General features: G+C 36.0%; 1 protein-coding gene and 1 non-coding gene across 2 annotated transcripts in view; one reads left to right on the forward strand and one right to left on the reverse strand.

Annotated features, from left to right (window-relative positions):
• BCHE (butyrylcholinesterase) overlaps positions 1–15,229 on the reverse strand; it is a 75,841-nt gene that overhangs the window by 28,313 nt on the left and 32,299 nt on the right. The gene's annotated exons all lie outside the window — the stretch shown is intronic.
• On the forward strand, positions 7,436–7,507 carry TRNAS-GGA. The gene has a single exon. It is a non-coding gene; the product is annotated as a tRNA-Ser (tRNA).

The raw sequence follows: 15,229 nt of genomic DNA on the forward strand, positions 1-15,229 counted from the left end.
TTTTAATATCATAAAATGAGGTGGAAAAGTATTTGTTTAAAATGTTACTGGTTGTGTGGTTCATGAGCATACATGAATGATAAGTGACTTCACTGTCTGACTCCTTGCAACCCTAGGACTGTAGCCCACCAGGCTCCTCTGTCCATGGAATTTTCCAGGCAAGAATGCTGGAATGGGTTACCATTCCTTTCTCTAGGTCTTCAGGACCCAGGGCTCTAACCTGGGTCTCTTATGTCCCCTGCTTTAGCAGGCAGATTCTTTATTAGAAGCACCATCTGGGAAGCCCATGATCTTGAGCAATTTGCCTAAATTCTCCAATTGTTAGTTGATTGGTAATATAGGGATATTAATGCATTTTACATAGAGTAGTTGTAAATTAAATATGAAATATTTATACATAATTTCACAGAAATGCTTGAATCTGAATAAAATATCTAATGAATTGAATCTATGATGATGAAGAAGAAGATGGCAGCAGTGGCGAAGGCAAAACCCACACTATCCTGTAACCACCGGAGTCATTCTGGCTGCTGTTTGCAACTTCTCACAGTAGGATCCCAAGTTATTGGACAAGATTTGCCAATAAAGATGGAGATAGATTTTATTCAGGAAACAGAGACACAGAATTAATTACCTTGGCAACTCTGTGGTAAACATGGTTTTCAAAATTCAACTATGTGTTTGTCTAAAGGGCAGGCTATTTCTGATGCATCATTGTTAGAGGCCTAAAAAAAAAAAAAAGGCCTCTATAAAAATTTTTTGTGGAGGTGAAATAAGTTCATACTAAAGTATGTGTTTAGATTTTCAGCATCACTTATTTCAATATGTTCAGAATTGAAAAGTAATTAAAATAAAAGCACTGCATCTTTTAAATGTGTTTGTACTTTTAAATATTGTCATCACAACTTTTTTGGAAGGTACATTCTTTTAGACACTCACATACCATTAATTTACATTATCTGTGCAATGATGACTATTATCCATGATATAGCTTTTATTTTAAATATATATTTATTTTTTACTCTGTGTCTCTTTGGCTACTACCATCATTTTCTGTTATATTTTTAACCTTTCCTTATTGATGTAGTTTGAAAAATAATGTAAGGTATTTCTGCTTCTTATATCATAAATCAGTGATTCTCAATGGAAAGTGAAATAAGAGTAGAAGGAAATGGTGGTAATTAGGAGACACATCCATCTGGAATCATGCCAGACCCTATTTGCAGGACTTTTTAAAATTGCATGTGCCTATCTAGAAACTTTGATGAAGACGGATGTCCTATTCTCTATTGTTAAAAGCGCTATCATTGTGACTCAATATTCCAAAGGCAGATAAGACCTTGCTACTCAAAGGTTTGTAATAAATAAAAAATCAAATTGCCATTCAGATTCTGGGTTCCCCAGGTATAGCCTTTTATAAGGTTCATAGTCCCAAGCTTAAGTTTCCTTTCTGCCTCTATTCACTTCTTTAACAAATTTACCCACTCTCAGTTTTAATTGTTCCTGTATGTAGTGAACTCACCTGCCTCTCTCCACATTCTTCATCCACAGCACTTTGCTTGACCCTAGTGATGAAATCTCAGTCACTGTGTATAAAATATTTAGCATTCTACCTCTCCTTTCAACTCAGTGAGGCCACACTATGTTTAACCTCCACAAAAGTGCACACATTGTTTTATCTAATTCAGTGGATGTCCTCAACCTGGTCCCAGTGTCACATTACAATCCAAGGGAACACATAATATTTGATTTGTAACCACATGTTTTGTGACCAGAATCTACTACTAAAATGGGTTAAACTTATATGGAATTCTTCAACTTCTCAGAGACTAGTTATCCATACATTTTCAATAAATTGTATCAAGGAGACTGCATTGATGAGTATAGTGAGCAGGGAGAAAATTTTAACCAAGGTAGACAAAGAACATGTCATATAGGCTGTTTTAGACAATGACAAGAAATTTGGATCTTATTCTATATAAAGTAAGACGTCACTGGAGAGTTATTGTCTAGGCAGTGATAAAATTTAGCTTACATCTTAGAAAGATAACTACAACCACATTGAGGAGAATAAACAACAGAGAGACAGTGGAGGAACCAGGGAGGCTGGCTATTGTAGGAAACCCAGTCACACTCCTGACATAGATTAGGTTTTTAACTGAGAACAGTATTATCTGAGTTAGCTTCTGATATATTTTGAAGGTTGAGCTTGCAGAATTTGCTGATATGGAATGGAAGATGGAAGAATTCCTAGTGAGCAAAGGTTTTGGTTTTAAGTAACTTTTGTAAATATAGGAGATATTTACGGAGATATAAAGAAAAGTCACAAGAGTGTATATATGATGTTTAACATCATAGAAATAAGATAATCTTACTTAGGGAAGCACATAGGAAAAGAGGAGGGAAGAGATTTAAAGCTCTGGAAAGCTGTAAATATAGGGAAGATAAAAAGAATCCACTTAACTATTCAATTATTCACTTATTGAGCAATTATTTATTGCTTATTATGTGTGTAAGTTATGTTCCAGGTACTGGATTATATGGTTCTGAACAAAATAAATAAAACTCCTTTTTCTTCTGGAGCTAGTATTTTGGTGAGAGAAAGAAAGAGAGGGTATATAAGATCAACCAGTTAAATAGGACAAACTAAGGGGACAAAAGAAATTAAGAAGGAGATATTTAGTATGCAGAAATTTGAAAATGTGGTAAGGTGACCAGGAAAGTCTCTATTGAGAAGGTGATTTTGGATTGAACTGAAGAAAATGAAAGCTATATTCACATGCTTGTCTAGAGAAGGAGACAAAGAGACCACTACAGGAAACTCCATGCAAATATTCTGACTATAGCTAGCATGGGAGTTTGCCCAGGAAGTTCAAAACAGAAGGGAAACCAGTGTGGCTGATGTGGAATGGAGGTGGTAAAGGCAGGGGAGAAGAAGTCAGAGAAGAGATTATTCAAGGAGCCTATAAACCATTGTAAAATACTTCATTTTACTCTGAGTAAGATGAAAATAAATGAAGGACTTTGATCAAAAGACTTAACATGTCCTGAAAAACTTAACAGCTTCTTTTGACTGCTACATTGAGAACAGATAGGAGTTGAACAAACACAGAAAATAGATAACAGACAGGAGACTAGTGCAAAAACACATGTTCAGTTCAGTTCATTTCAGTCGCTCAGTCATGTCTGACTCTTTGTAACCCCACGAATTGCAGCACTCCAGGCCTCCCTGTCCATCACCAACTCCCAGAGTCCACCAAAACCCATGTCCATCGAGTTGGTGATGCCATCCAACCATCTCATCCTCTGTCGTCCCCTTCTCCTCCTGCTCTCAATCTTTCCCAGCATCAGGGTCTCTTCAAATGAGTCAGCTCTTCGCATCAGGTGGCCAAAGGATTGGGGTTTCAGCTTCAACATCAGTCCTACCAATGAACACCCAGGACTGATCTCCTTTAGGATGGACTGGTTGGATCTCCTTGCAGTCCAAGGGACTCTCAAGAGTCTTCTCCAACACCACAGTTCAATAGCATCAATTATTTGGCGCTCAGTCTTCTTTATAGTCCAACTCTCACATCCATACATGACCACTGGTAACCGTAGCCTTGACTAGACGAACCATTGTTGGCAAAGTAATGTCTCTGCTTTTTAATATGCTGTCTAGGTTGGTCATGGAGAAGGCAATGGCACCACACTCCAGTATTCTTGCCTGGAAAATCCCAAGGAGAGAGGAGCTTGGTAGGCTGCAGTTCATGGGGTTGTGAAGAGTCGGACGTGACTGAATGACTTCACTTTCACTTTCATGCATTCAAAAGGAAATGGCAACCCACTCCAGTGTTCTTGTCTTGGAGAATCCCAGGGACAGGGGAGCCTGGTGGGCCACAGTCTGTGGGGTTGCACAGAGCCGGAGACAACTGACTCGACTAGGCAGCAGCAGCAGCAGCTAGGTTGGTCATAAATTTTCTTCCAAGGAGCAAGCATCTTTTAATTTCATGTCTTCAGTCACCATCTGCAGTGATTTTGGAGCCCAGAAAAATAAAGTCAGCCACTGTGTCCACTGTTTCCCCATCTATTTCCTATGAAGTGATGGGACTATATGCCATGATCTCAGTTTTCTGAATGTTGAGGTTTAAGCCAACTTTTTCACTCTCCTCTTTCACTTTCATCAACAGGCTCTTTAGTTCTTCTTCACTGTCTGCCATAAGGGTGGTCATCTGCATATCTGAGGTTATTGTTATTTCTCCCGGCAATCTTGATTCCACCTTGTGCTTCTTCCAGCCCAGCGTTTCTCATGATGTACTCTGCATAGAAGTTAAATAAGCAGGGTGACAATATACAGCCTTGACGTACTCCTTTTCCTCTTTGGAATAAGTCTGTTGTTCCATGTCCAGTTCTAACTGTTGCTTCCTGACCTGCATATAGGTTTTTCAAGAGGCAGGTCAGGTGGTCTGGTATTCCCATCTCTTTCAGAATTTTCCACAGTTTATTGTGATCCACACAGTCAAAGGCTTTGGCATAGTCAATAAAACAGAAATAGATATTTTTCTGGACCTCTCTTGCTTTTTGCATGATCCAGCAGATGTTGGCAATTTGATCTCTGGTTCCTCTGCCTTTTCTAAAACCAGCTTGAACATCTGGAAGTTCACGGTTCACATATCGCTGAAGCCTGGCTTGGAGAATTTTAAGCATTACTTTACTAGCGTGTTAGATGAGTGCAATTGTGTGGTAGTTTGAGCGTTCTTTGGCATTGCCTTTCTTTGGAATTGGAATGAAAACTGCCCTTTTCCAGTCCTCTGGCCACTGCTGAGTTTTCCAAATTTGCTGGCATATTGAGTGCAGCACTTTCACGGCATCATCTTCCAGGATTTGAAATAGCTCAACTGGAATTCCATCACCTCCACTAGCTTTGTTCATAGTGATGTTTTCTAAGACCCACTTGACTTCACATTCCAGGATGTCTTGCTCTAGGTGAGTGATCACTCCATCGTGATTATCTGGATCATGAAGCTCTTTTTTTATACAGTTATTCTGTGTATTCTTGCCACCTCTTCTTAATATCTTCTGCTTCTGTTAGGTCCATACCATTTCTGTCTTTTATTGAGCCCATCTTTGCATGAAATTTTCCCTTGGTTTCTCTAATTTTCTTGAAGAGATCTTTAGTCTTTCCCATTCTATTGTTTTCCTCTATTTCTTTGCATTGATCGCTGAGGAAGGCTTTCTTATGTCTACTTGCTATTCTTTGGAACTCTGCATTCAAATGGATATATCTTTCCTTTTCTCCTTTGCTTTTCGCTTCCCTTCTTTTCACACCTATGGGATGATGTTGGTTTGAACCTGAGTAGTAGCAGTGGAAGTAGCCAAGACTGGTTAATTTATGAGTTTTTTCTAACTCTTTCTATTTATTTGTTTGTTTTATGCTATAGTAGAGACATCACATTCTTTACCTAATCAATTCAAGATGCATCTTCCTCCTCTCAAGAAAGACATTGTTTCTATTTATCCAAAACAATGTCATACCTAATAAATTTAATAATGATTTTTTAATCACCTAATGGCCAGACTGCTATTCCTCATAGCTCAGACATTAGAGTATCTGCCTGCAAAGAAGTAGACCTGGGTTCAATCACTGGGTTGGGAAGATCTCCAGGATAAAGAAATGGTAACCCACTCCAGTATTCTTGCCTGGGAAATCCCATAGACAGAATAGATTGGTGGGCCACAGTCCAGGTGGTCACAAAGAGTTGGACATGAGAAGCGATTAACAGACACTGGCCAGACTCTTTTTAAGACTATTTTAGAATAAAAAATATGTAATGGACATTAGCAGTTGTAAGCAGTGTGTACTCTTGATGAGAATTCTGATTGGCTGCACTTTTTTAAAAAAGATTTCTTTATTTATTTTTATTTTTTGACTATGGTGAGTCCTTGTTGCTATGCATAGGCTTTCTCTAGTTGGAGTGAGTGAGGGCTACTTTTCCCTGAGGTGCAAGGTTTTCCCATTGCTGTGGTTTTTAACTGAAATGGGAAAACCTTGGAAGGAAATATTAAAAGAAAACTATGGCTATAAAAAGTTTGTGATACTATATATTTAAGTGGATAGGTACATTATGTCCAGGGGTTCAGGCAAAGATCTGGGCTGCAGATATAACTTTGAAAGCCATCCACATGTAGATGGTGGGTACGAAATTGGGTGGTATCATCTATGGAATAAATATGTAGAGAAAAGACAACACGTCCAAGAGCTGAGTTTTGAAACACTAACGTTTACAGATGAGATGAAAGTGAAAGTGTTAGTTGCTTGGTCGTGTTCTACTCTTTGAGACTCCATGAACTGTAGCCCGCAAGACTCCTCTGTCCATGATATTTCCCAGTCAAGAATATTGGAGTGGGTTGTCATTCCCTTCTCCAGGAGATCTTCCTGACCAAGGGATCAAACCCATGTCTCCTGCATTGCAGGCAGATTCTTTACCACTGAGCCACCAGAGAAGCCCACAATTTTAGATTTAGACATAAAGTTTTGATTCTTGATAATGAGAAACATTGAGATAAAGGAGTCAAAACGTTGGATAGGTTATTAATATGAACACTAAAATGATTAAAAGTGCCTGTATGATTTACGGTGGACAGAAGGAAAGTAAGCTAGATGCTAAGAATCTCCAATGAATGAATAGGATTCACCAGAATTTAAGAGGATGATAAAGGGAAAATGGGGAGTGAATAGCATAGTGCAATATAGTCTGACAGAATCTGCTTCAAGTAAATTGAAATATTGTGAGAGATGAGGGAGAAGTAAAGTTTTAAAAATGGTAACCTCTAGTCAGGTGGATATAAATACAACTCTGTGGTACAAGAATAGTGAAGTAAAAACAGCCATCAGTTGAACAGACTGAATGTGAAATAGAATCTTTAGAATCAGCCAGACATCATTCAAAGCCAGAGTTAAGGAAATATTCAAGAAGTTAAAACTGCGGTGAATTTTGGAATCCCAAAACGAACAGTTGATAGGGTTTGAAGGTTTGGGAAAAATAGTAATATGAATAGTATATTTGTCAGTATAGATTACTAAAGGAACAAAAATATATTTTCAAAGAGATTATTAAACACAAGGTTACATTCCTTAGTGACATAATATGGCTTGTCATGTGTTTTGAATATTTAACTCGATGCTTGCACAGTCATATGTATATAGGCAGATGGGAGATATTCTATCTTCATATGATTCTGGAAGATCTAAGATACAGCACAGATGACCCCAATGACCTAAATTATTAACTATAAAGGTCATATTTTTAGCCCCTGCTCAACAATTGTTCACATTTCTCTTTGAAAACTAATTTTCATTGCCTTTATAAACATCACAAATTTCTTATTTTTTACTTCTAATTTTCTAGTCATTCCTTCTTACTCTGAATTGTAGACATCTTTACCTTTTCAGGCTTCCCTGGTGGCTCAGAGGTTAAAGCATCTGCCTGGAATGCTGGAGACCCAGGTTCAATCCCTGGGTCGGGAAGATCCCCTGGAGAAGGAAATGGCAACCCATTCCAGTACTCTTGCCTGGAGAATCCCATGGAGGGAGGAGCCTGGTAGGCTACAGTCCATGGGGTCGCAAAAAGTTGGACACGACTGAGCGACTTCACTTCACTTCATTTTACCTTTTCTTCCTCCCTAACATTGGAGATTGTCAGGTCCTACACCTAATAGGCTTCTCATCCTACATAAAACATCTTAGTGATCACATCCAGTTTAATTAATTAAATTATCATTTATATCCAAGTGCCTACTCAACATATCCCCATAGATGTGTCCTGAGCACTAATTAAGCATACGAATGACTGAGCTTATCAGTCTAACCCTGTCCTCTACATGCATCAAATTCAGTAAAAGACCCTGGCTAGTCAAGTCAGAAAACCAGGTAACATCCCTTGATTTACTTTACTTCTCTCTCCATACCTAAGTAATCACCAGACAATTTGACTGATGTCCACTGAAGCCCTCAAAGACATCTTCTACTTAGTCTTTTCATTTCCAATGAAACCCTGCTAACTGAGACCATTATTATGCTGCCTCTGCGCCAAGTGATTGTGACATGTTTCTAAATTATTCTCCCTTTCACCTTTCTGGCTCATTAGGTCATTCTCTCCTCTGCAGACAAAATGATCTTACTAAAATTCAAAGTCGATAAGCATTATTCCCTGATTTAAACAAACAAGATATTTCTACATGGTAATCTTAGAATATAATCCATAACTGTTGGAATTTGCAAAATTATAACCTGGTTCCTCCATACCTCTCTAGAGTCATATCTTTCTGTACCTGCTTTTGATAGCTTACTGTAAATGATGTTGGATTCGTGATCTCCAAAGATTTAGCTTCAGAATCAGTGATCAGGCTTGATCACTGAAGAGCATTTGTGTAGCAGTTTTATTTAAGTAAGAACAGTGACAGAGATGCTTCTGACAGAGACATCAGAAGGGGGACAGAGAGTGCTCCCTGCTTTTCCTAGTTATAGCAAGCTGTTTTATGTCTGTTAGAAAGCTATTAATCAAATAAGCGAGACAACTCAAGGCTGAAGGAGTTTCACCAGGCCCTTCTCCCACAATATGCATTTTTGAGATAGGATGGCATGAGGTGTGTCATCCCCCAGCCATGAAACAATTGATATGAATACTGGTTTGTTGAGTTATTATCAGCCCAAGGTTTGAGAAAAGAAAAAAAAAAAAACAAAAAACAGTTAGTCTTAGGTGGAACCATTTCAAAGAAAGGCAAATTCCAAAGCAAATACATAGTTTCATGAACATAGCTTAAGAAAAAACATTTCCATAGAGAGTTTGTTTCCTCCTGCCTCTTAAGAAAACAATGTCTGACACGTGCAGCCTATTTCTTCCATTTGGAGATGCCTGGCCTTCCTGCCTGTTACCCTCTCACTTTCTTACTTTCTCTCACTCTATCACTTGTTTAGTCGCTCAGTTGTGTCTGACAGTTTGCGAGCCCATGGACTCTGTAGCCCGCTAGACTCCTCTGTCTATGTGATTTCCCAGACAAGAATACTGGAGTGGGCTGCCATTCCTTCTCCAGGGTATCTTCTTCACCCAGGATCAAACCTGGGTCTCCTGCATTGCAGGTGATCCTTTACCACTGAGCCACTAGGGAAGCCCTCTATCACCTCTGTGTCTTCGCAAATACAAACTAACATTCCCAGGGACTTCCCTGGAAACCCACTGGTTAAGGCTCTGTGCTCCCAATGCAAGGGGCACAAGTTCCATCCCTGGCTGGTGATAGTCCACATATCATATAGCACAGCCTTAAAAGGGAAAACAAACAAACAAAAACCACTATCTGTCCCAAAGCCTTGTTTGTCTCCTTCAGGAAGGTTTCTAGGATTGGTCTGAGAACTTTGTAGTTAAGCATGGTATAGTCCTTATGGTACATTACTTATTTGCTGCTGTCTTCCAGCAGAAAGTGGTAACCTCCTGCTAGTAGGTCTGCAATTTCTTTACACTATATTCCTACTGACTCCACAGTATTTAGCATATTGCCTGGTTTGTAACTGTTGCTCAATAAATATATGTTCAATGAATGAGAGTATAAAATATTAAAAGAGGAAAGACATAAAATTTAACATAAAGCATTTGATTTTTTTATAATCATCACTTAAGTTCATAACACCGGATACAAAAAAAGGGGACCAGAACCAGATGCTGAAATAATGGTATAATCATATCTTTAGCATAATTATTATGTAATTTATTTTAATCTGCCTAAATAGTAGTCAAAGTGCATGAAATATTGTTCTGATTATTTTAATGACCAAATTGGGTGCTTTCCATGGTTGTGTTGGTTGATTCCGAAAAATTCAGATGTTAGAAAAAATAGCTTGATAGAATACTATAATCTTTGGGGAACAACTATAAATAAAGAATGATCCTATGTCTCTGAATAGATATTATCAAAACTTTAAGCAACTATGATCCATCATATTTTCCTGAAGAAAGTATTACTATATTTTTGGTTGGTGGAATGGATACAGAAACTCAAATAGCATATAAATTTAATTTCTACTTAATTTTTGAGGTACATACTACAGTGAAACTAAAATGTTTCTTTAGGTTCCTCACATTAACTTATTAAAAATTTCCAGCAATATTTTTTTTTACAAATAAATTCAGAATGAAAATCCTATGGATTAAGGTAAATTATAGTTGCATTACAGTGTTTTTCTACTTTTCTGACATCATATAAGACCTTTAAATTTTTTTTTGCTCTAATTTCTCATGATAAAGGCCACCTTTAAAGCAAAGTAATATTTTTTAGAAGCTTATTTGCCCAATAAGTTTCCTCAGGAAATAGAGTTGAAATTCCCCATGACTGAAACATTATAATATTTTCATAAAATACCTACAATTGTTTTCAATAACCAGTTATCACTGCAGAAGACACTGAGATATTCATTTTTAAAATGACTTATCAAAATGAAATTTGATTAGATTTTTAAAAGTATGTTACTCACAGAAAAATTTTTATGATTTAAGGGTTTTTTTTTTTTTTGAGTTGTATTTCATTAAGAAAAACTGACTACCAAGTAGTATAGTCCGCTTATTTTAAACAACATTAAGTATTCTGACACCAACTATTGGAAAAGGAATGATAGGTATGTCAGGTGTCCTTTAAGAATTCATAAACGCTGACAAAAAATTGATTTCAAGAAAAATTTTAGACTGTCAAATATATACCTAATCTCTCTATTCTAGTTACATACAGTATAAGGAAACAATGAAAGACATTTGTAATTTTTAAAGTAATTTTTGGTATGTTGAATTTCTAATATACCAGTGATATTTGATGAACAAATGCTATGTAATCAATCCATTATGACAAGATTGTCATGAGGAAATATATTCTATTTTAAATAAATATCCTTTTTTCTTATTTTATAAACATAATAAATATTTAATTTCAAAGACTATGACAATATTGTAGTTTATTTCTGCTACAACTCAAGAAGGCCATTTTGAAAGCACTTAGACTGCTATGAATATTCTTCCAAAGTGCCATTTATATCTACAAAACAGACATCTATACTACAGAAAAATCTTGACTATAAACTTATCTGTGGTTAAGAAAGTAAAATGTAGGAAAAAAAGAAAATTATCATCAATTATGGAGAGATGAATTAAAGTTATTTATTCCTCTTGACTTTACATGTATTATTTATTATTTCATCACTAAGAAAGTTAAAGACTATTTTTACCTTTAATATTAAATAATAGATAATTCACAAGTTTTCGCAAGTTGATATGAAATCATTTGTTATTATGATAAATTGGTGTCCATAATATTATTTAGTATTTAGCTTTTAGAAGACAAATCTGTTAAGAACTTTCATTTTTCTATATTATAAAAATGTTTATCCTTTATTTATCTGTGGACTATTCTGGAGGTTGGATGGATAAAATTGTCAATCAATTAAAATATTGAAGCCAAGGTTAAAAATTCCTTAACCAATTTCCATGTGGTTTCAATTTTAAAATTTTATGAGAATTTTTCAACTTTTATGTCAAGATATCAAACTATCATCAAATTTGAATGTTTGTAGGACTCTTGCGTGACATAACAACTTAAAACCATGGTACTTTTAGTTTATTGTTATATAATAAGAATTTGGGCTTCCCTGGTGGCTCAGGCAGTAAAAAAATCTATCTGCAATGCAGAAGACCTGGTTTTGACCTCTGGGTTGGGAAGATTCCTTGGAGAAGGGAATGGTAACCTGCTCCAGTATTCTTGCCTGGAGAATTCTATGGACAAGAGGAGCCTGTTTGGCTACAGTTCACGGAGTTGAAAAGAGTTGGACATGACTTAGGGATTAACACTTTCACTTCTTCAATAAGAAATTAGGATGAATGAGTAGATTTTAAAGATTTTTTTTGACATTCAAGGTGTATTAAAATATGTCACTTGCCATTTTGTATATATCTATACAATTGCAAATGAATAACTGTTTAAATCCATTGCTCATATTTAGCATGTTTATCAGTGATACCTTAAGACAATTATGTGTTAAATAAATTACCCTCTAAATAATTTAACTTATATAACTTCATTTTTATAATCTAAGAGTAACATATTTTCATATTTGCAGTATCTGCCAATGTAAAGCACATAATATAAAAATATACATAAATTACCTAAGAGAACTGGTATGGTTTTTATGATTAAACTTATTATAGCAAAATCTGACTTTAGCATGTTTAGTAGAGCATGGGCCTTAATTAAATTTCTTCACTGTCAAACTTTAAAAAAACAAAGGTGTTGTCTAGATAAGAATTATGTTGTTAACATAATTTATTGGAAATACTCCTATTTGTTTAGCGTTTTATAGTGGTCAATAGTACTGGGCATTCTTAAGAAGATTTTTAATGTTTATGATTATTAGTAATATTAAAAATGTCTATTATTAGTCATGCTTACTCAATGATAGACATTGTATTAGGTGATTTAAATTCATTCTGTACTTTCACACTAACTGTAGAAATTGAGATTTATTTTGGATACAAAAATAATGAGTTTTAGGTAGGCTGTATTCTTGCTAACTAAATTTTTAAAAACATATATCCATTAATGGATATATGGATAAAGAAGTATATATACATATGTGTGTATGCATACACACACACACACACACACACACACACGGGCTTCACTGGTGACTCAGTAGGTAGAAGAATCCGCCTGCAATGCAGGAGACACAGGTTAGATCCCTGGGTCAGGAAGATCCCCTGGAGAAGGAAATGGCAACCCACTCCAGTATTCTTGCCTGGGAAATCTCACTGACAGAGGAGCCTGGTGGGCTACTTTGCCATGGGGTTATGAGTCAAACATGGTTTAGCAACTAAACCACCACCATCACATATGTGTATATGTATATATATATATACATATACACACACACACATACACACACACTTATATATACACAATAAGATATCAGTCAGTCATAAAATAAGAGAAAATCTTACTATATGCAATGATATGGATGGACCTTGAAGGCATTATACAAAATAAGTTAGAGAAAGAAAAATGCTGTATGAGGTTACTTATACTTGGAATCCAAAAACAAAAACATACCAAACTCAGATAAAAAGAGATCAGATTTGTGGTCATCAGAGGCAAAGAATTGGGAGGGAGAATTGGAGCAAAGTGGTTAAAAGGAACAAATTTCTAGTTATAAGATATATTAGTAAAACATTACAACTGCTGTATGATATTATACATAGGAAAGTTAAGGGAATAGATCCCAAGATTTCTCATTACAAAGAGATATTTTCTTTTCTTTTTATTGCATCTATGTGAGATGATGGAAGTTGACTAAATCTGCTGTTGTAAAAATTTTACAAAATATATAAATAAAGCCATTAAGCTGTACATCTTAAACTTATACAGCGATATATGTAAAATTTTCCTCAATAAAACTTGGGGGAAATAATTAGGTTTTTTATTTATTCTTATAATCAATATGAGCTATAGATAACAATTTTTTTATGTTCAATTTGTGATTTTCTAGCAGCGAGTTCAATTTCATAGGCAAAATGTTTATGAAATTTTTCCATATTGTCTCTAGTAGGAAGATTATGCCCATGCCAAATATCTTTGCTGTTGTTTGTTCAGTCACTAAGTCATATCCAATTCTTTGCAACCCCATAGACTTCAGTATGCCAGGCTTCCCTGTCCTTCACTATCTCCCAGAGTTTGTGCAAACTCATGCCTATTGAGTTGGTGATACTATCAAACCATTTTATCCTCTATCACTTGCTTCTAATCCTGCCCTCAATCTTTCCCAGCATCAGGGTCTTTTCAAATGAGTCAACTGTTTGCATCAGGTGGCCAGAGTACTGAAGATTCAACTTCAGAATCAGTCCTTTCAATGAATATTCAGGGTTAATTTTCTTTAGGATTGACTGGTTTGATCTCCTTGAAGTCCAAGAGATTCTCAAGAGTCTTCTCCAGCCCCACAATTCAAAAGCATCAATTCTTCAGTGCTCAGCCTTCTTTATGGTCCAGCTCTCACATCTGTACTTGATTACTGGAAAAATCATATCAAAATATCTTGATATACACTATAGTTTTTCGTGGAAGAGTGTGGGTTTTCCAGGATATACACTTCTTCGTTTGTGGGCTAATGTATTTTAAGGGATTCACTGAATATTTGCATAGCTTTATCACTTCATAACATTTGTTCCCATTTTGCCCTTGGGGTATTATTTTGTTACCAGTTTATGGCTTAGAAGTTGGGCTGTGATACTAGGACAAACAGGACTAGTCACAATGCCATTGGGAATAACAATGCATTATGTTCATCAGCTCTATTTTGGTGGCCATTTGGAGAATCAAGTTTCTCCACTTGAAATTAATAGCAAGTTATTAGACATTGGCCTTCTTAGCAGATTTTGATGTAAGCTGTTATCTCTTTCAAATTTTTTGTTCTTCAGTATAAAATTAAATGAAGAACTTGTGTGGTACTTTCATCTCAAAGGGCAACCTGTGGCAAGATCAACATAAGACTGAGGGAAACTTCTGGACAAGCAGACATCTGATTCATGATTAATATTAAACCTCTGATTAAACACTAGTTGAATTACCTGCATATTTTTGTTTTACATTTTACTCGAGTTATAAGATAAATTGACTGTAATTTATTTCAGAGCAATGATAAAAATAAGCTGTAGTACTGGAAAAGGTCAGTTTTCATTCCAATCCCAAAGAAAGGCAATGCCGAACAATGTTCAAACTACTGCACAATTGTACTCATCTCACATGCTAGTAAAGTAATGCTCAAAATTCTCCAAGCCAGCCTTCAAGAGTACATGAACCATGAATTTCCAGATGATCAAGCTGGATTTAGAAAAGGCAGAGGAATCAAAGATCAAACTGCCAACATCTGCTGGATCATCGAAAAAACAAGAGAGTTCCAGAAAAATATCAACTTTTGCTTTATGGGTATGCCAAAGCTTTTGACTGTGTGAATCACAACAAACCATGGAAACTTCATCAAGAGATGGGAATACCAGATCACCTCACCTGCCTCTTGAGAAATCTGAATGCAGGTCAGGAAGCAACAGTAAGAGCTGGACATGGAACAACTGACTGGTTCCAAATAGAGAAAGAAGTAAGTCAAGGCTGTATATTGTCACCCTGCTTATTTAACTTCTATGCAGAGTACATCATGAGAAACACTGGA

This window comes from Oryx dammah, unplaced genomic scaffold, assembly GCF_014754425.2.
Source record: "Oryx dammah isolate SB20612 unplaced genomic scaffold, SCBI_Odam_1.1 HiC_scaffold_2, whole genome shotgun sequence".
NCBI classification, from domain to species: domain Eukaryota; kingdom Metazoa; phylum Chordata; class Mammalia; order Artiodactyla; family Bovidae; genus Oryx; species Oryx dammah.